Genomic DNA, 22029 nt, shown 5'->3' on the forward strand with positions numbered 1-22029 from the left:
TTCATTTTTGATTGTTATGTTGCTAGACCAAAGTTGAACTCTGTGTCATTGGTTTTTGAGATGTTGAAACGTGTTAGAGAGAAACCTGTGAGAATTTGCACTGTGAAGCTGTTTTTTGCCTGGTTGGGTGTGAGTGCTTCTTAACGAGAAGCAAATCCAGATGAAGGGAAAATTGTTTCCTCTTTACCAACATTGTAGAAGTAAATGTCACCTTCAGCTGTACCTGTGTTGCAACTACTCCCATGGCAAAAGGGGATGAATTTAAGCTTTGATGCTCAGATGCTCTGATCTACCTTGTCTATGAGACAAGATTCAAATGGATTTTTCCCAGTCACATGTTGATTGTGTATTTATTTTTCGAATATACTCATCAATAGTTTTAAGAAATGGCTGAAAAAGTCCAGAATGTAAGTTTATTGTTCTGCTACTGTTGTTCAAGCAATTCATAGTAAAACACTACATGTATTTTGAAAGAGACAAAATAAACAGTAGAACTTTGTACCTCACTACCCTTCCACAGCTGCTCTGTTTATCAACTGCAGTAATGAAGTAATAACACAAAGATAGTTGCCTCCCTGGGGTGGTTTCTAATTTGCAAGCAGAATTTATGAGGGTGCATTGTTCAGGAAAATTATTTTCTCTATGGCAGATACTGCAACCAAGTTTATGAAATGATGTGTTGCTGAAAATAATCCCTTGTATTTCGACAGCAGCTTCTGAAACCCCCTACCTAGTTCGAGGATTATCTTAATCTGGATCAAGAGATACAGATGAGAGTTTGTAGGAGGCAAATGTATTTAGGGGTGTTTTATGTACTTCAGGCAGCTAAAGAGTGATCATGGACAAATTTTGCTGATATCCTAATTTCAGTGAGTATCTGAAATGAGTAAGGGCAAATGCCGTGATTGGACTGTGTACTTCATCCTCTGATACGAATGAATGTTGCTAACAGGGTCTCTCTTCTGTCTGATGGTCATCCTGGCAGCACTCTGCCACACATGTGGGGAAAGAAAACTGTGATAGAAACAACAGGGAAGCAGCACCTGGGCATGCAGTTATGTTAGGAGGTGTTGTTCTTGTTCAGAGGTGACATGGAAAGGTTCAGAGACCTCTGTGTTGCTGCTTTCTCTAACCTTCACAGTTGAGAGATCATATCATGAGAATATGGTCAAAATATTAGGTCACTAGTAAATAAAAGATGATTATGAGGAGCATGGCAAGACACGAATGATATGAGGAGGTTTGAATGCGAGTAGCCTTTCACATTAGCTAGTGTGAGCTGGGGGGGTTTCGCTCATAAAGCATAGCCAGTCAGCAAGTGGGATGGATGGTATTCAAAGATGGTCTCAAAGTAGTTTTGTATTCTTTCTGTCAGGGGCAGGAAGCAGACCTTCTCTGTCAGTAAAATTTTATAGAAGAAAGAGCTTTGTTCCAACTGGTGACAGGGCCAGCATCATCCCTCAAATAATTGTATCCACCACAAAAGGGATTTTGTGTCAAAGGAGCCTGACCCGATTCATCAGGTGGGTGAGGGGCTCCTTTAATTGGTCTGAAATTATGATTTTGATGATAGACATGGAGAGCAATGAAGTTAGGCTTGGCTAATTGCAGGGTTTCTGAGCAGCAATTAACATGTCAGAAATGTAGTTATGCTTGAGGGAAATGCTGATACTTTCCTTGCCTCCTATTAAAAAAAAAAAAAAAAAAAAAAACCCAAAACAACAAAACCACAAATGGAAGTCTCCTGTAAACTAATGCAAACAATCTGGTAATGCTTAGGAACCTGTTTGTCGGTGGTGTCACCCGATGGCTGTAAAGTGGGCTGCCAGCAGCTCTAGCTTTGCTCTTACTGAAAGCAGAGGGGATCACGCTGTGTATATGAGCCTTGCTAATGCCCCTGGCAGCTGTAAGAATTGCCAAGTCTATAAAAGCAGCTTATCTCCTGAGGAGGAGAGCCCCTCACCAACCCCCTCCAAAATTAGACAGATTAACTTCCTAAGAAATGGAGAGTTATTCTGCCCCAAACCTATGCTGCTCATTCAAGCTAATCTCTGGAGGGCTGAAAGGCCTCTTGTCTGTGATTGGAATCATATGATAAAGCCTTGCTTGCTTTCTCTTTTATTGTGCCAAAAAGTTTTTCTTGCTTTTGATCTAGCTGAAAGCTGAAGTAGCTTTTAGTCTGTTTATATGTCATGCGGAGCATTTTGAGACAAGAATTTTGGGTCTTGTCTCTGGGTTTCTGGCATGGTATGTCCTCATACCCCATGTGGTGCTCTCCTCAGGCATCAGCTGTACCTTCCCCTGCCTCGTGATGGTTAAGAGCACCTCCCAGGGAGCTTTTCCACTGACACGGTGGGGCAGAATGCAGACTAAACAGGGGTAAAGTTATCTCCATTTGCAGATTATATTCTGTTGGCTGAGAGGGAGAGAATGTTACAAGAAATTGTGATCACTCCTCTCCTGTGTCCTGGCCCCACATTGGGGAATGACACTTGTGTCTTCTGCTGTACTCAGGCATGACCTGTAAAATTACTCTTACTAAACACTGAACTGCACTAGCTGTATAGTAATCAAGAGATGTAATGAAGAATCTTTGCCCCACTCTTCTCTACAATCTCCTAATCCTTGCCTGATGAACACCAAGTTTACTTCTGAAGAGGTCTAACTTTGGCATAGATGTGTGAAGGCTATAAATGTTGTGAGGCTTTTTCCCCCAAAAAAGACTAACTTTCCACTTTATTAAATGCTTGAGAGTCTTTTACATCAAAAATCTGTTACAGATTTTTTCCTAAGAACAAGCACTTTTTCCTCCTCCCACACAAAAAAAAAAAAGTCCCAAGGAAAAAAAGAAATCTTTCCAATGTTCAATACATCAGGGTTGTAAAAAGGCAACAAGCCCTGAGTCCATGGGTGACTTCTCTGCTCCGCAGGACTGGATCCTCATTGCTCTGCCGAAACATAGCACATAGGCTTTGCTTGGACATGCTAAGGTTGCATTTCAGAAGGGCAGGAGAACTTCCTCCACACTGTGTTTTCAGTGCTGATGCTGAGGTGTCGCCTGTGCTGCTGCAGCTGTGTCTGTTGTTACAACCTTCCCCTCTTGGCATGAGGGGCTCTACTGGGAGGTGTATGGCAGAGCCAGAGTGTGCTAGTGCTTGGCTGGTACTGGGGGAAGCTGAGGGCTGTGATGTGGGCTACAGACTACTCCCAACAGTTGGTTACTCTGAGCTTTCCCAGGGTACAGGAGATTGGTACCACTCCTGCTTTATTTATTGCCAGCTGGGATTGAGGGTCCTGGGAAGTACTTGTCCCTGAAAGTCCTGGAGGGAGCAAGAAAAGAGGAATTGCAGGACATGTGGTTAGTTGAGCACTTAATAATTTGGGAACATCAAGGCAGACTCTCAGACTCTCTTCTGATAAGATGAAACAGTGTAAATGGTGTCAAAAATGAAGCTTCCAAAAATATCTGAATTTGGATCATGGCTTGGACCTTGACTCCCTCCTGACCTTGTGTAAATAATGTAATTTCCCCTAAGAAGCATTAGGGACCTTGACCTTTGAACCTGTGATTCTTGGCTCATCCCTTTTCTGGCTTTCCTGTTCAACTCCTGGAAGCCATTCTTGTTTGCTGTCAGGTTGAGGAACTGACTGCTCTGTCTTCTCTTTGCAGAGCAATGGGAGAAGAGTAATTCATTCATCTGGAAGCTAGTTTCTGTTGCAACAAAGTTTTTGCCTTCCTCATTTTTTTGGTCTGCCTTGCTGGTACAAAGTCTGAATGACAGTTAAAAGCCTGCCTAGCTAATGACACATGAGGAACAGAACATTTGGGAGTAATGGCGGGAGTATTGATATTGTTTTCCTGAATCCTTGAGACATGTGATGTTTTGGGCAGGGGAGCCTCTTATCACTCACTGAGCATCCTGAAACTCTTCTCTATATCAGGAGAAGAGCAGAGCAGCTGCCTTGCTCACTTTGTTTGAAAGAAACAAAAATACTTTTCGTACACAGTCTGTACTATGCTGTATGCACATATTTGTACCATTAAAAAGCATTGTTTTTTTAAAAACCTTTGTTGTTTCCCATTAATTGATCAGAAATAGAGTAACCAGTGTCACTTCAACTGTGTTTTGCTTCCTCCATCATTTCTGTCAAGGCCAGCATGGATGCTTTGGTGGCTGTGTTAGTGGAAGCTATCACTGAGGGCTTGCCTTTATTTTTTTATTTCTGTGATGATTATAAAAACCTGATGTTCCTTAAACCATCTGTGATATTTAGTGCCCTATTGTTTTTCTGCTTTGCAAGCAGGAAGGGAGAAATGTATATTTTCCTTTACAACAAACTGTCCTTTGTCAGATGTTGACTCACTTGGTGAGCTGGACTGCCACAAATGGGCTCATTGTAAATGTCTAACAATGTGTAGTTCATGCCTCATGTTTTTTGAATTATGAAATCATGTACTGATATACAGGTATGAGAAGGGCTCTGGATCCATTCAGCACAGGTAAGATTGTTATCTAGACAGTGATTAGCTTGAATAGGAGACTGGACTTGACTGTTTCCGTATGATAGCTTTACAGAGTTCAGACATTAAGATGCTTATGTTGGGGGTTTTTTTGCATGATCAGGTTGCTTTTCTTCTCACAGCTTATCTCTGTTTTAAATAGTTCAAAATAGATGGCATTTTAATTATACAGATGGTCAGATACTTTGGAATGAAACCAGATCTTTCCCAGTAAGGGTCGTGCTGAAGTTTTGATGTAATGAGAATGACTATGAATCAATTACTTGAGACTTCATTATGACGAAAGAAAACAAACATGGCATCAACAGTGAGTTTAGCAGCCTTTGTTTCAAAAGGGAACTTGCAGAACCATTTAAGGCAAAATAGAATCCCAGAGAGAAGCATCAAAGGGTTCAAATGAGAGCATAAAATACTGTACAATGAAGAATGTCACAAGAGCTTCAATGCCTTAGATATGTATGTGAAAAATTTCAGGCTGAGCCTTCCCACACTATGGGAGGTCATCAAGTAAAGCAGAGCTAGCTCTGTTTATCTCCAGTCAAAGCGACACATGACTTCATTTGGGTTTTAGACTCATTACTGCTGAAGTGTGAAGTGTCAGGTTAAAAAGACTACACGCTTTTCACCCCTAGGGATTGCTCTGTTTTAATGGGTCAGGTCAACTCTATGGCTTAAAACATTTAAAACGATTAATGTTTAATACATTTTAAACTGAAGTCCTTGAGAATACAAGATTAACCCTGTAGATATCTGTGATTGGGACTTCTTGGTATTCATCTGTTTCAAGGAATATAGTGTGCTATTACTGCTGGCAGTGGAGGGCTGAAACAGAACCAGAAGAACATATTTTTTTCAAACCCTATTGTTCATCACTGAGTGGTCCTTGCAGTCTCTGTTCTCTTGCATCCTCAAAGGTTGCCAGGATGAATTACATTACACAAACATGTCAGTCTTGGGCTATTAGAGGAGAGCAAGTGTCCAACCTAAGTCAAGCAAGAAAGTGTTGCTACTTTTCAATCGGGAGTTTCCCATTTCTGACTTTACCTTCTACATTCCTCCTGTCATATAGTGAAACTGAAAAAAAACTCCAATCGAACAAAACCAAACTAGACAAAACTGAAAAAACGGAAAAAAAACCAACAAAAACACCCCGAAACAAACAAAACCAAAGCCTCCAAAAGCCCTTACCCAGAAGGGTGAAGGTTGCAGTTACTATTGCCATTTTAGTGGCAAAAAATAGGTGGAGTGGCCTCCTAATGCCCACAGTTTAAAAACCTTCCATGAGCTTTTCCAACACACCACACAGTATCTCTGGTGACTTTTGGCATTGTAACTCTAGTGGTAGATGTCTAAAATGAGTAACTAAAAGAAACTGGTGTCTTCTTCTATCTTGTCAGGAATATCACTTTTGGTGATGGCTCATCATTCCTTGTTAAGTCTAAATAATTCAGGATAGATTGGCTAAGAAACTGCTTAATATACTGCCTTTTTTGAGAGGCATGTGGACAATATGCTTTAGTCATAACTTTAAAGGAATGCAATAGCCTCTGCAGTATAAAATCTTAAGAGGAACACATTTCTGTGGTGGTAACATTCTTCATTCAGACCTTTCCTTTAACCTAGACTACTGGCTCATTTATTTCAGAAAGGCATAGATTATGTCAGTGTTGATTTTGTGGCTGTGTAAAACAGTGGGAAGATGAGTTTAATTAGTGTATATTGCTTTGTGGCTTACTTTTCATATGACTTAGTAAAAGGAAGCACAATCAATTAAATGTTTCAAAATTTAAGATCAATGTTGTTCTTCTAGGTGTTTCATCTTTTAAAGTCCTCTCACAGCTTTTGTTGTTGAATGTCAAAGGAAATATTATGATCAGCAAGGCCTAACGGAGGGATGTTTCTAAAACAGGATTATGAATCTTGTAAATCTTTCTTTAGGAGCCTTTTTCACAGTCTTGAACATTAGGCTGGTGTGTCACAATCTGTTATTCTGGACTCAGTGGAACAAATAGCTCAGTTGACATCCTGGTTTTGAATTTTACTTTTTTTTATTTGAACATTTGTTCTTAGGAAACAGAAAGGCTTAGAAAGATGTTGATATTTCCCCCTCACCGCCAACGCTGGAGTTGTCTATTTTTATTTAGCTTGAGAGGCAGGGGAAATTGGACAACTGGCTGAACCACTGTAACCAGCATCACCTGCTTCTCATTATTTCTGATGCTTCCTTAAACTTCTGAAATCTTGAGGCTGTAAGGAAAGCACAGAGTCGTCTTCTTCTTTTTTTTTTTAACTTAAAAACCACATATATTCTTGCAAAAATTCCAATGCTTTCAAGCAATGACAGGATATACACTCTTGTCTTTGATTCTTACATTGGGAAGGGCCTCACCCCCTACCCCATCCCCATCCTCCTCCTCTTTGCAGTTTAACTTGGACTGTCAGAAGTGGTTTCAGAGTATAATCCTTTGCAGACAGAAATAGATCCACATCCCTACAAGAGCTAATTTGGCTGGCAGTCACCAAAAAATAAAGCTTGTGGTCCTGGTGTTTGCATCCCAGCTTACTTTGCTGAGAGATGAAGCACTTTTTAGCAGATGAGCTGTCCCAAGGAAAAGTGAAAGAGCAGCTCTCAAGCCAGGAGAAGAATGTATAGTGTGGATGCTGTTTTTTCTTTGTGGTAGGGTGCAGGCAGAAAAGGATGAAAATGTGGTTCAGAAATAAAATGCAGACAACCTCTGTTCGCCTTGGAGGGCACAGAAAGTGTGTGTGTGCAGGAGACATTGCTGGCCACTGACCACATCCCACTCACCACCCATTAGGGATTTTCAGAGTCCACAAGCAAGCCAATGGCAAGAGACTGGTATCTTTTTTCTCTTTTTTTTCTTTTTTTTTTTTATGAGGGGCAGTTTATTGTGAGTATCTCTTCTAAGTTTTTGCAGCTGGCGAGTTGGGTTTCTATCTGAACTTGAGGCTTTATCTGGGCTGGGAGGGGGTGGGAAAGGTTCCTTAGACAAAGAATGGGGAGTTTATTGGGGCATTTGCAAGTTCTTCCTGGGGATTTAAACTATTTGTAGATCTAAACCTCCGATTCAGCTCCCCTATGGAAGGGGATTTGTCTTCTCTGTTTTCACTCTATCCTCAGCATTTTGAGGACAGTAGCATAAGGCTTTCAAAATACTGCGCTGAATAGTCTCAGTCTTAAAAGGCTTTATTTCAAAGTGTGGTTGGCTAAGTCTAGACAAGTGGCTTAACCCATTTCAAGTCCACCATGTCATATGTTTCTAACTCACTTAAAACTTGCATTTTGAAGTTCAGCTCCTGGGATCTGGGCCGGTGCTTCCAGCCCATGTCCTGGCACTCCAGCATGCCAGGGGCTTGCACTGAGTTGGCAGACCACTGGCACTTCCCAATCACCCTGAGCTTGTATGAACACTGCTGTGGCCAGTCAAACTTCTGTAAGCAGATTCTAGCATCAGTCCTCTCATTAACCTTGACCACATGTAAAGGAGGCTAAAATTCACATTTTCCCACTCAGAGGCTTTTATCAGCTTTATCAATTCTATTTGATGTGCTTTCCAACTGGGTTTGTATATATCATAAAAGTCTTTTTCCTCCTGTACAGTTAATCAAAGCTGAATCTAACATGCAGAAGAAGTTCATGTTCCCAAAATTCTTATTCCCTTGATGAACCTCTGTGCTTGGTAAGAAAAAGCCAGGTCCTTGCCACTGCTCTCCTGGTGAATGTGCTGGAGGTGACTGGGGAACCAGTAACTTGTTTCCCTCTCTGAGTTTTCAGGTGCTTGAGAGAGAAGCACACATCCTCTCCTCCCAGTGTCTCACCAGTGGTCTCTGACAGTGCAGTATGCAAACATCCTGGTCCATGTAGCCAGAACAAAGGGAGGACTTAACTTGATGAAATTTAGTTTTTGAACAATTGTCTTGACCTCTTATTTGAGAGATAAGAGAAGTGAATGGGGTGTATGTGCCACAGAGGTGCTTCTCCCTTCCTGATGGAGGCAAGTGTCTATTGCTGGAGCTAATGTAGCACTTTGTGTGGATACAAAGCATGGCCCTCTCTAGATGATAACTGATGGTATGGAGGACCTGAGGCCTTCATGATGTGGATGCAAACTCAACAGACAAGAAAATAGTGAATTTGAACATCTGTGTAGACCTATCTACTGCCAGTCTCTCATCACTCAAATGAAGGCAAGCATTTATACCCCGTCCCACTACTGCCGGTTTAGTGAGTGTACGTGTGAGAGCAAGGGATCGCACACTTGGAAGGGAGCAACTTGGTTGGAGGGTGGAAAACCTACATGCCCACAGTGTTTTGTGAGTCATGGCAAAGGTGCAGCCAGTGAGCAGGAGAAAGAAACATAAGAGCTGCAGCTCATCTGTGATTATGCTATTACATATGCTGATCAAACGAGAGGGAGAGTTTCATTCCTTTAGTAATGCACCTACACTGGTACTTAGCAATACCATCTGCCTCAGAGCTCTTCCCCAGCTATAAAACACAGTTACATCTACAGGAAAAATTAGGAAATGGCCTGAAAACAAATTTTTTATGCTGTAACATTTGTAACCTGGATAAAAGTTTAGCAAGTGCCTGCATGTATACTAAATGAGCAGTGGAGAGTAGATTTTTAGGAGTTAAAATAGCTGTTGAACAAAGTAGATTATGCAGTATTTGATCAGGCATTTTCTAGTCTTTCTGAGTGTCTGCTCCTGTACCTTGTGATGTGAATGCTATTTTCTGCAAATGCAAACTTTTGTTACAGTTTTCTGCTATCTATAGGAATGTGAAATGAACTCTAAATATATGGAAACTTTCTATTACCTACATAGACCAAAAAGCAGATGTTAGTCTTGAGTTGGTGGAGGTGAACAGCCAAATAAAGTTCAGCCAATTTTTAGGGAAATTAGGAAAATCAAGTAGAATATTTTCCACCATTAAATTGCCTTGCTTCTCCATCATGCTACAGGTATTAAAAATATAGATTTGCTGTGGGTGCCAGCAAAATAGTTCGTCTTGTAGAAAGAAGAGCATTGTAAGGGAAGCTGCAAAATAATTTACATTCTATTTTTCCAAGGTCTTTCCAAGGTCTTTATTGGGGAAAAAAAAGCAAAAAAGCAAAGTGCAGTTGGTAAATAACTTGGAGAGAGGTGTTTTTTGTGGGAAGGGGTTTTCACAAGGCTCTTAACAATGGCTTAAGAATGGAAAGGGGTTTTCATGAGTCTTTACCTACCCATTGCAGTTTTGTGAAAAGTATGGCTATTCCATCACTTAAAAAACTTGTCCTAAAGAGCTTTTAACTGAGGCACTGTTTTGATTGCAGTGTTTCAAATAACTCAGGAGTGTGAGGCATGGTTTTGATTGAGCCGTCTTGCTCAAACCAGAAGGGCCAAGGCCTTCTGTATTTCTGGTAATTGTTTCAGCTCAGCTGAGTTCTTTGTGAATTACCAGGAGTGGCTTAAGTGTACTTTTGGATTCTACCTGATAAAGCAGCAACTTTTGATGAAACTGGGTCAGGTTTCCTTGGCCTCTTTCTCTTAGCTTGCTCTGCCTTCTATTGAGGTGAAATTAGGCCATTTGTATATTTCCATCTAGCAATTTGTGTTTTCTTAGAAGCTGGAGTTTTTATGTACTGTTAGCATGAGACCTTTTGCTTCAGTTAAATATGATTTCAGTGGTTTTGGTTCACTTTGGGATGTTTTGGTTCCAGTCTGACATTAAAGAGTATCCATTTGGAAGTGTTGAGGTTTTGAAAATGGAAGCTCTATTTCTAGCCCTATGATAACTCCAGGATCCCAAGACCCCTGGGTGTGTTCCTGTGACATTCATCTTTTAATGCTTCCCTGTAAGGCATCTGAGCTGTGATGGTGGCCATAAAGTTTGTAAAGTATTTCATATTGGAAGATAAATAAGAAATACTTGCTTCTCATTCAGTAACATTCCCTATTGAAGCTCTGTTTCCCAGTTATGTGGAATTCAAGCAAGACCATGACTTTCCTAGCAAATGTGGCTGCATTCGAAAGGGATTCTGAGGGGCAGTTTCTTGCTGTTGCTTAATGCATGAGCTTGTAATGTTTGAAATTGTAAGCTGTATCTCCTTGAATGAGGAATGAAAGGTAGGGATAGAAGGAATATTTGTTGTATTCTGAATATGACATATCAGTCCAAAAGACTTTTGATTCAGCCTGTGCTGGTTATTTAAGAGTATGCAGCCGTTCAGAAACTTTTAGTTTTAAGAAGAAAACTATTCCAAGTCAGAAAATAAAACATTAAAACTGCATATAAAAGAAATGCGAGTCTTTGAAGAAGGATATAGTGAAAATACATCCCACAGCTTTAACTGAGCCATACAGAAATGCAGCTTTAGCCTCTACTGCTGTTCTGCATACAGGACATCGTGAATAAGGAGCGCAGAATGTTAACTTGAGCATTGGCTATTTGTATCTAACAGCAGGTTGTAAGTGTTCAGGCATGGAACTATTGCATTCATGTTTCTCTTTATTTAAAAATAGCAAAACTTTTTTTTTTATTCAAAGTGAATCAGCGTGTACTTGATTCCACACTTATATATGTACTAGTTGGGGAAGTTTATCAGGGCACATTTTGCTGTTAGCAATGTAACCAAAACTAAAAACCTTAGCAAATCCAGCTAAACTTGCATTTATTTATGGATGGACTAGATAATATTTCTCCCTTCAATCCATTCTGAGAGCAGAATTCACACTTGACTGTCTCTTCAAAGCCTTTCAATCACACTTTCTTCTGTGTGCAGAGTACAGTTGGCTCCTTTTTAAAAAATTAAATAGTCCTACTGCTTCAGATACCTGACTAAAGACCTTGATATTTGTGCTTTGTAATCCCATGGTACCCAAACAGGACTGGTCTGTTTGGGACACTGAGCCAAACCAAACATTCGAGTGTAGCAAATCACAGGGGGTAATAACCTTATCTCAGGTCAGCCAAGCTGTCAGTTATCAGGCCACGGCCCGGGCCCTGAGCCATTTTGGGTGAGATGCAACTTGGTTTGGTCCTATGACAAACAATGCATTGGATGCAGGGCAGCCATCCCAGCTGCTGCTGCTCTGCTGAAGAAACAGCAGAAAGGCAGTGACAGAGGAAAGAAACTTTTCATAAAATTGAGCTAGACGTATGAGGTTAAAATAGTTACTCAAAAAGGTTTATTTAATTTTTACTGTTGTTGATTATCAAGGTTTTTTGTGTAGAGAATAAAATCTTGTCTTTGAAAAACATCTCTTCCCACTGAAAAAAATTTACTGTGCTTTTTTTTTTTTTGTTTTCCCTAGTAAAAAAATATATTTCAGATCCCAAAATATTAAGAGCATAATTATGAGAAAAGCATTTCTTATGGAAATAGTTATAAGAAAATATTTTGTCTTTGCCAGGATTTTTTTAGGTCCCCAGCCTTATCTCAGTGCCTACAGTAGAAGCTGAGAGCTCTGTTTCACCCAGCCTCTTTCTGGCTCAGCGTAAAGCAGAGTTCTTCAAGCTATTGATATTTTCCACATGGTGAAGGCAGAAACTTTTCATCCCATATAAAAGATTTTCTAATATTGGATGGAAAGACCTTCTAACACTTTGAATGGATGCTATCCCCAATAAGATAAACCTTCTATCTAAAATATTTTCCATCTCAGATTTTCCTCTGATGGAAAGATATCAAGTGATTCTTTCCATGCATTTGAGTACCGGGGTGAAAAATAATGTTGCTACAAGCTCTTCAGGATCTTGAAATACAGAGGCGGTATTATTCAGGTTAGGGTTTTTTTTTTGTGTGTGGTTTTTTTTTTTTGTGTGTTTTGTGTGGGGTTTTTTTTTGGGTTTTTTTTTTGTTTTGTTTTTTTTATAATGTCTTCATATGAAAAGTGTGGATCAGAAAGAATCTGGAAGGTTATATACATCAACACCTAACCAAGACACCAAGCATGTGGAATTCAATATTGCAGTGATTATGCTTGAAAGAATGCTCAAAAGAATTCTCCTCAGCTACCCAAACAAGTGCACATATATCAGGCAGTCACAGGTCTTCAGAAAACAAACAAAAAAGTCCACCAAATAATCCCTTCATGAGTTGGTCTATTTCCTGTAATTTTCCAAATAGTATAAAGTAGCCAAATTCTGTGGTCTAGACTGGTTTGTTCTGCAATTTTTTTTCTTAGGGATTTACAAACCACAGAGAGTTGGAATGGATCAGAATAAATATTTGCTCATGCATCTACTGATTAGCGCTTTCAGAGTCCCCAGTCTTGTTACAACACATGTGTGAGAATTAGCATTAATATAGGTTAGGCAAATATAAGAGGTTTCCTCTCTACCCACTTCTCCCCTCCTCAATTTCAGTTTCATGGAGACAACACTTTAAATGTGGTGCATTTTTCTTTTGGTATCCCTCAGTGTTTTCTGTGTGACAATTATCTGAGACTGTTACTATACCAGAGAGCACATTTTTTAGAATCCTTTTTATCCCCCTCCCTTAATATCAAGCATATTATTACTCATCTTGGAGCACTTTATCACTGCTCTTTCTGAGTTGGAGATTTCTCCAAGTATGATAGCAGCTGCAGCTAATAACATCAATTATATAACACTGAGGTTCCTGTTCTCCTGTTTTGACTGGAGGAAGTTCTTCACTAGGACTTGCCATATAATTAATTGGCTTTTTCTCTGCATGCAAACATTATAAAAGCTTTAGTCTTCCTGTGTCTATGAGAGACTAGCTATAAAAAGATTCACTTGCTGAAGCCACAATCCCACTTGTTAGGGTGGCTTAGTGTACAGGAGAGAAAAAGATTCAGTAAATTTGTGTTAAAAACGTCTGGTGCTTTTCAATTCTCCCCACTGTCTATATGTTTGCAAAAAGTGTGCTTTGATGTGCTAACCTGATCCAAACTTTCTTATGGTTGATGGTTTTCTTATTAAAACACAAATAAAAACTGAGTAGGTATGACAGCTGTCTCCATGGAATCTTGTTAATACTGTTAGATACATAGCATTACACTCCTGCTGTAACTTAAAAAAAGTATTTTAAAGGACTTAAGGAAAAAAAAAAGTAATTTTTTTAACCAATGTGCCTAAAGTCATAACCTAAAATAAATAGTCACAAACTAAATCATAAACTGAGTCATAAACTAAAATCTGTGTCTGAGTAATTTAGTTGTTGACAACATTAAAAACACTTCAGACACAACAAAAGATAAAATATGTATTTTAAGAATAAATTTGTTTAATTTGATTTAAATCAATTTAAATTGATTTCTCTCTATATATTTATGTATACTCAAATTTTAAAGTGTTTTGATGTTTTTCTCCAAGGATGGCATGCAACCAGCCAAGGCAAGAGAGGAGGGCATTACTAAGAGAGAAGAGCGGAAAAATAAAATCAGTGATGACAAGGCTGGATTGGGTGGGGCAGAGAAATGCTGGGACAGCCAAACAGCCAGGACATGATTGCAAGGAGTGAAGATATAGAATCCAAATGTCTAAAAATTAATTTGTAGGCAAGCAGCTCTTCTGAAAATTTGAACACATTCTCTTTTTTTTTTTTTCATTTTAAATTCTGTCTCCAGGAACCTGATAACTTACAGAAAAAGGGCAAGATAAACTGAAAGCCAGAAATGCTAACATACCAGTTTGTTTTTTAAACCAGTGAAGTTTATTAATTTCCTATTTGTTAACTTGAGACCTTTTGGAGTCAACTTATGTGCTATTACTTTAAGAACATTTGTAGGTAACTTTTGACTTTTAAATGCCTAGAGCCCAAGGATTGCTGTGGGTATTTGGTGCAAGTGAAGGGGGTGGGGAGAAAGGGGAGTTAAAAAAGAAAGTAGTACTTGGCAGCCTGTCCCTTTTCCTGCTGGATGTTTTTCAGGTGAGTTACCCAGCTATGCTACTGTATGTAAGTCAGGCCAACTATGTGGAACTAAGGATTATTCCACAAATCCCCTTTTAATAGTTCTTTTAATGGTGCTTTTCCTCAAGTCTTACTTTCCCCCTAGGATTTCCTACCCTGACTGGGAGTCTCCCATCATTCCCAAAGCATTGCATCTCCCTGGCTTTCACCTGGGCTGGATACTGTGCTCTGCAGCCGGGAATAGGAGCTGTGTCCCCCGCAGGCCCGGCGCGGGGCTGCCGCCACTGATGGCTTTATCAGATGGACAGAGACATTCCAAGTATGCTTCTGGTCACTGTGGGATATGGGAATATAAAAAATAATGAAAAAGGAAGGCTTAGACCAAAGGCGTTTTTGTCAAGGCTTTTTTTTTTTTTAATTTCTTTTCTTAAAGAGTGAAATTCTTTACTCCTAAGCAGATTGTTAAAGCTATGTGATGTCATTTTCTTTTCTTTTTAAGGCTGTGTTTTGAGCAGCTGAAAGCTGCAGGTTAGGTAAAACTATTAATGACCATTTTTTGACCTCTGCTCCAACCGCCCACAGCGGCTGCAAATTTTTAAACGTCTGACGGCTGCTTGGCTCTCTGCAGCATCATTATGTTGGTTGACAGCAGATGAGGTTTCAGAGGTAAAAAAGTCACTTCCCAAATTGCACCCTGCTGGCATGGCCAGTAGACAGATTAAAAAATGGGAGTTCAGTGGCATGGTAGGGCAGGAGAACTTGGTTTTTATGAGCAAGGCATGCCAAGAGTTCCCTCTGGTTCTCTCTGGCTGCGTGCATGCTGGGGGCAAATCATGACACAGGGCTAGTGTGGGGAGAGGGCTTTGTAAGGTGTTACTGCCTCAGAAAGAGGAACAGTTACCTCACATTTCTGTAAGGGCTGTAAAATAATCTGGGATTTCTGGGGGGTTTCTTTCAGTTTTCATGGTTGCTGCTCTTGAGCACTTCCCAGATGTGTTAGGGTTGCACAGTGAGCGGCTTCACAGCCCTTCTGCCTTTGCCAGAGAAGGCTGTGGAAGTGGTGAGACTTTCCTTTGCCTCCTCTGTCCTTCTTTGCCCATCCTCTCTCTTTGCCAGCTTCCTGGCCTGAGAGAGTCTTGCCTGAACCTACAGGGAACCTGTCAGAATGACCAGACAGAAGGACAGGGAGGAAGGAATGATAAATAAGAAGGGTGGCAAGAGAAATAGTGGGTGTTTCAAAGGTGCTCTGGTATTTCTGTGTAGATCAATGTCATCCAAGGTGCTGTTTCTTCCATTTGGCACAGGGAGTTGTCCTAACACCGTGGTGGTGTTCAACCCCAGTGGTGGTTGAGAATCTCCCACCCAGTGACATGTTGGAACCCCTTCCTCTGGATTTGTGTGCCAAGCCAGCACATAGTGAATGGATGCACTGAGGGGAGGTTCACTAACAAACCGTGCTGTTCCTTGGACAATATACATAGCCAGGAATAATAGGGAATAATAGTCTTTAAAACACTTCATTGTTTCTTCAGGCACTTCATGCATTTGCTCTCCTCAGTCTTCAGAGCTGTAGCATCTTCTTGCCTTGACTGTCACAAAGAGTGTTTGCTTTGTAGACATGTTAAAGGTTGGGAATTTGTGGGATCTCCAGACCATGATTTTACTCTTTTTATCCCTGTGGTCACTTTCTGCCCTTCTTAGGGGCAGTGCTTCCTCCTTTCTTGTATCTCCTGTTCTCTGGCTCATGCCAAGTCTGGTGTCCTTCATGCTGTCTCTCAGAGTGCCCTGCCCATTCCCCAAAGCCCATGTTCTTTGGTGGTCTTTTGGCTGGATGCTGCTTAATTCAGTCATTTGAAATTGGAGCCTTGTGTAAAATACTAAATATTGAACAATAAGTGAGGCAACAGCACTTCCTGGTATCAGCTGGAGTCACAAGTCATGTCAGCAATGGCCATGCCCTTACAGTGGTGGTGTAATCTCCAGGACAGCCTGACAACCTCTGGAGCAGGGCTGAATTCTTCTGTGTATCTGAGTCTTGAATGCTGGATTAAACTTTTCCAAAAATTTATAAAACCGTAAGGGCTCTGGACAGTATTTTTATGGGAAGTGATTGCATTGTGCTCAGGAGATATCTTTCTCAGCTGGGCTATTAAATGAAAAGCTGAAACCTGCCTGTTATGCCAAGAGATGAATGCTCAACAAAATGAAAGCTTGCAGCTTAAATTGCAAACATTAATCTGTTGCCTGCTTACCTACTTGCTGCTGGTTGATTCACAGTCACACCAATAAACATAAAACCTCACCTGCAAGAAAACCAGAGAGGGTAATGGCCATAAATGAAAAAAAACCAAAAAACTTCCCTACTTTGCACAACCTGCATTTTGAAATTTAGCTCAAACTTGCAAGTGAATTGGTCTGTCCTGCCTTAAATTCCTGCAGAAGGACAGATAATTTTGAGAGATGGTGTGAGATGACTCTGCCATTTAAAAAATTCTGAAAATGTTTCCAGACCCAGTCAGTGTACCCGGGGCAGCTGCACTTCCAGGGAGCTGCATGCCAGTGGCCGTGCCAGCAGGAAATGCAGCGTGACCTGTGGCGAACCTGGAGGGTGGGAAACGCTGTGAGAAGATTTCTACGGGCAGCTCTGAGTGTCCCAGGCAGTTACTGTGTGGGTATGGACACAGGAGCCAATGCTAAGCCAAGCAAGCAAGCAAGCGGGAGCAGTAGGAGAATTCTCTTCCCACCATGTGCACAGCTGCAGAGCAGTTCTGATCGTGTCTCTGTGCCGATGGGCTGACAGCATCGGCTTCTCCCCTCCTGCAAGCTGGCTCTGCACGCATGAAGCCTGGCTGTGAAATAGGAATGCTTTTTGAAAAGCATAATATTATTTTAATCACAAGTTATTTGGAAACGCAATACAGAAATAGCTTCAGATCACTTCTTCCAGAGGGCTGTTTTTGCAGTCAGGGTCTTTATCAGCTTCTCAGTGGGAACTGCATTAATATTGCCACAAAAATGCAAACAGTAGTGCCTTTGATAAAGCAGTTTGGCATCTCTTAAGCAAAAAGATGTTTTGTTTTCCTAAGATACAACACTGTTTGCAGTGCAGGGACCTGCCATATGTGCCAGCATATGGAAAGAAAACACCAGCTTTGTTAACATTTGTGTTGGGAAGCTGTGGGGAAGGAACGAAGGAGGTGGCTGTGGAAGCAGTTGCTCTGTTATTGCAAGGGGGACAGCCCAGGAAGCCCAAAAGTCAGTGTTGGTGGCAGAGGTGCTGGTGGCCTGCAGTCAGCCTCCTGGCTTAGCTGCCCCCAAGCACTTTGCCAAGGGCTCTCCTTCTCCTCAGTTTTCATTCAACTTTTCCCGTCATGTGCTAGAGCAAGGCTGGTCCCCACTGCTGCCTCTTCCCGTTGCAGAGTGGAAAAGCTTAAGTGGCCGTACAGTAGGCATCTTTGTGAAAATGTGAAAATGCCTTTTTAGTACTTTCTGTTGTCCCATGGGTATTATGTATTTGATTAGGGCATTATTTTGATTTTTAGACAGCCTTTGGTTCAAGAATCCTGAAAGGAAGCTGTTGTGCAACTATTTTAATCTGATTTTACAAGCTGATTCCAACTTGATTCCCAGCAGAAAGAAACAAAGAAGATCTCAGTTGCATTTTTCATCCAAAAGTAAAAAACCCCTCCTCCTTTGAAGCTCTTCTGTACAGTGTTATGTTTAGAGAGAGATTTGCTATTGTTTAAATTTAATCTCCATAATTGCATTGGGATTGGATTAATGATGGGTTATTTTCTGAGTCATTATTTGCTGGCACACATAACTATTGAGCATAAAGCCAGGTCTTCATCGGCTGTAAACTGGCATCACTCCACCAAAGCCAGTTGAATAATTCCACTTTATATTGTGTAGGCCCAGATGTGATATTAGAGCTGTTTTGAAGAAAGCATCCTTTTGGAATTTGTTGGCCTTGAATCTTCATATTATTGTACAGGTGTCTAGGCATTTACTTAAAACTGCATTAGATTTATGGTTGCACAGCTGGTTGTTGTGTCTAACCCACCTCAGCTGGACACGGAGGGATCAGCAAATGTTGCAATGCCAGACTGAATCGTGGGTATCTTGACTTTTTTTATGTTTAAAAACTGCCTTTTTTCCCTGTGGATGTGGGACAAGTTCATCAGGGAGGTCTGGCAAACTTTTACATGCTCTTATCTATGAGAACAAACCTTGGTCAGTTTGTCTGGGATACTGTACTGAAAATCCAGGGGAGATGTCCAAGAAGCAGAGGGACAGCTTCTTTTTGGAATTAGTTATTTTTTGCTTATTCTGCTTTTCAGAAAATGATGAAGGAGCGGGGTGGGGGGTGGGGGGTGTGGAATTTGGAGAGATCTGACATGTCGAAGAGCTGCAGCAGGAGCTGTAGGCAGTGGACTTGATGTAAGTGATGAATCCCTCATCATGATTGGGGTAAATTAACAATCATTTTTAGGAGATTCTGAGAGGCTGTGTAGAATTGCTGTGATCACAGATGGTAGTTGAAGTTGCTGGGCTGAGACCAAGGTGGGAAGAAATTATCTCCCCACCTCTTGTGCATGTTGGGCAGAAAAGGGTTTGCTTTCAGACCTTGTATTTTAGTGTCTCATCTGAGTTTCTTCTCTTTTAAAGAATTGTCCTTCTCACCACCTGTGAAATGGCTTGTTAATAAATCATAGTTTTGAAAAGGGGAAGGTTTTGCTTTCTTTTGGGTCTTTAGAGTAAAGAGAAAGTGATCAGTCCTGTCCATAAGCAGTAGTGCATTTAGGATGTCTCTGCAGTGGGATGGACCACTTATCTCTTTTGTCTTGGTGCCCAGGTGACAGTGGCACACACTGTGTATATGGAAGTGGGAAAAACAGGCAGCAGTGATCCTTTTCTGAGGCATCCTCACTACTTTCTGGAGACATCTGTTTTTGCTGCTGACCTGCTCTTGAACCTGCAGGTTCACCTAGAGCAACGTAACTTCTGTTTCCTTGTTAAACAGCAGCAAGTACCTGTAAAACCTTTCAGTCTTCTCCCCTTCCTATTTGAAGACATTAAACTGGTATATTGTGCTCTTTGTGTTGTACTCTGCAGTTTTTAAAACAGTGTTTAGGAAATGCTGCTTATTTTAGGAAGAAATGTCAGCTTTAATCTTTAAGAGTAACAGTGCTTCTGCAGTTGTGATCATCTGTCAGAGATGTGGGACTGTTGGGGAGACTTGGTGTCTTTTTTTAGATTGACCTGATGGATTTGGAAAGCACAAACAAGCCTTCAGGCACATTGTGGGCATCTCTTCAGAGTAAAAAAAATGTGCTGCAGACCCCATCCATGTAGATCCACTGTGAAACAGAAGGCAAATTGTAAGACCCAAGTAAAGACTGAGTCTTGCTCTAAAGCTGGATATCCCACAGATTGGGTGTACAAACGCCCACATTCTTACTCTCTTTTGCTTCTAAAGAAGCAACTATCAACTATAGACCAAGATCAAGATGGGAGGATTTAAGCTTACATGACTTATGTTCTGTGCAAGCAATTGTCTGCCAGTATTGAAGAAATTCTGGTGATGCCACTGTAAGTTCACAGCAGTAGATCAGTCACATATGTACATGGTCCATTTATTAGAGGGGATTGTTGGAGCTTTAGTAATGCTTAAAGCATTTGAGGCATAATACACTGCTTCATTTCTCCAGATGTGATAAATGCTGTTGACTTAGAGCAGAAGTTGGTGATGTAATACAGAGGAATTGACTTTGTGCTGATTATGTAGATGTGGTGGTGAATCTCCTATTAGCAATTGCAGTTTTCAGATGTTTTCTTATTTTATTTGGGAGTGGGTCATGTGTGAAGGCTGAGAAGAAATAAATAGGAACTACTTACATTTGTTCTCAGACTGAATTCAGGAACACTTATGCAAAACTCACTTTGCACAAGCAGGTTATGAATCCTGGCTGCTTTTCTTAGAGAATATGGCCCTGCGAAACCAAGTCACCATTAAAGATCTTGATGTGCAAAAAGATTCTTCAGTAGTTTCAGCTTTGTTGGGGTCAGAACAGATGCAGAATATCCTAAATAGTCCTATCTTAATAATCTGTAACCCCATGCCTTCTCTGCACCCTCCAAGGAACCACATTGTCATGGAAATAATAATTATTTATATAGGAAATTTCTTTTCAAAAATTACTTCTGGAGCTCTAGGTTAGTATTTTTGGCTTTATTACCTAGAGTTTGAGCTAGAGACTTTCTTAAGCCAGTGTTTTAATTCTCACCTGAGCACTTGACCTAACACTTTTCTCAGCAGCTGAGAACTGGAGAAAATCACCAGATATCATGATACTTGGTGCTGCTGTTCTAAGTGAAAATTGTGTTTCCTCAGGAAAGGCTCTTGACCTGTTATTTCTGCATACTGGTTTAATTTAGATCCAAAAAGAAATGCTTAAAATTCCAATGCAGAAGGAGAATTTATTTCCATGACTGTCATTAGGCTTATGCTTCCTTCGGTCCTTTGTGCTACACAGTCAAATGGAAGTAGGATGGTATAGTTGCCAAAATAGATGTGTTAATTTCTCAATTAATTTTTTTTCTGTGCAGTGTTTTTAAAGTAACAAGTATTGTAAGCAGCACGCTATTTTTAAACCAGGGACATTTTGTGCTGAAATTGGCTATTGCAACACTGGGTTAGAACTAGAATACACAAAATTCAAAACCACAGTAATCCTAATTTTGCCATTCTTGCCTTTTTAACTGCTCAACAATAGTGCTATGTTTGTATAGTATTTAAAAATATTTGTTAAGGGAAATGTAAAGAGCTACTGGCAGGCTTCTCTGTTAACTCTTTCTGCATGCTCTGCCAGTCTGCTCAGAAATGGACTCTACTGAAAAGTTAGGGGTGAGTCCAATGTCCAGCACTCACACCTTCCTTTGCATTGCAAGCAAAGGAGCAGCCACCAGCCAGGCTGGGGGCAGACCTGCATGGTGGAGTGGGCAGTCCCTCTGGCTCATGATGGGCTAAAATCTGTTTGACATCTCCTTTCCCAACTCACCCTGATACGTGCAGGCCTGGATTTGTAATCTCCAAGGACTTACTCCAGCAAAAGAATAGTAGTGTTTGGGATAATACAGTCTGACCATGAAGATGAATTTTATAGGCTGTAGTTCATGCCATAGCCTTACAAAGATTGGTTCTGCCTGGCTTGGTCCTAACGTTCCAGCCAGCACTCTGGGAAAAGGTTATAGGAGCCCAACACCACTCAGGGTTTCTACCTTCCAACCTGCCCCAGCTATGAACTGCGTGATTTTACCTGCAAAAGCTTTGCACAGTTGGGACATTCTTATGTCCATCGTCAGACAGAAGTTAGCTTTGGATTTCACATCACCGGTCAGACTGACCCAAATGTATTCATGTGGAAAAAAAAATAATGGGAAAGCAGCTTGAGAAATGATTTCTGCTTTTTGCTGTTGCCTTGCATTTTGGTGTATGCTGTCTGTATTTTGAATACAAGCTCATTTGATGCATTGTAATGCGATAGCAATCCAGACTGGGTTGCAGTGATTCCTGGGAACCACAGCTTGAATCTTGCCTTTCCAAATTTTGCTGTTTTA

At 40.7% G+C, this 22029-nt stretch overlaps 1 protein-coding gene and 1 long non-coding RNA gene across 3 annotated transcripts in view; one reads left to right on the forward strand and one right to left on the reverse strand.

The window, feature by feature from the left end:
- BMP6 (bone morphogenetic protein 6) overlaps nt 1-22029 on the forward strand; it is an 88802-nt gene that overhangs the window by 37102 nt on the left and 29671 nt on the right. The gene's annotated exons all lie outside the window — the stretch shown is intronic.
- Nucleotides 13857-21628, reverse strand: LOC137478973 (uncharacterized). 2 transcript variants are annotated; one of them, XR_011001926.1, is made up of 5 exons: nt 21343-21628; nt 19940-19999; nt 16074-16286; nt 15311-15998; nt 13857-14743 (listed from the first exon to the last, which is right to left on the reverse strand). It is a non-coding gene; the product is annotated as an uncharacterized lncRNA (long non-coding RNA). The 2 variants fall into 2 exon arrangements; XR_011001919.1 differs by having other exon boundaries at nt 15311-16286; nt 21343-21627.

The sequence above is a fragment of the Anomalospiza imberbis genome, chromosome 1 (genome assembly GCF_031753505.1).
Source record: "Anomalospiza imberbis isolate Cuckoo-Finch-1a 21T00152 chromosome 1, ASM3175350v1, whole genome shotgun sequence".
NCBI classification, from domain to species: Eukaryota; Metazoa; Chordata; class Aves; order Passeriformes; family Viduidae; genus Anomalospiza; species Anomalospiza imberbis.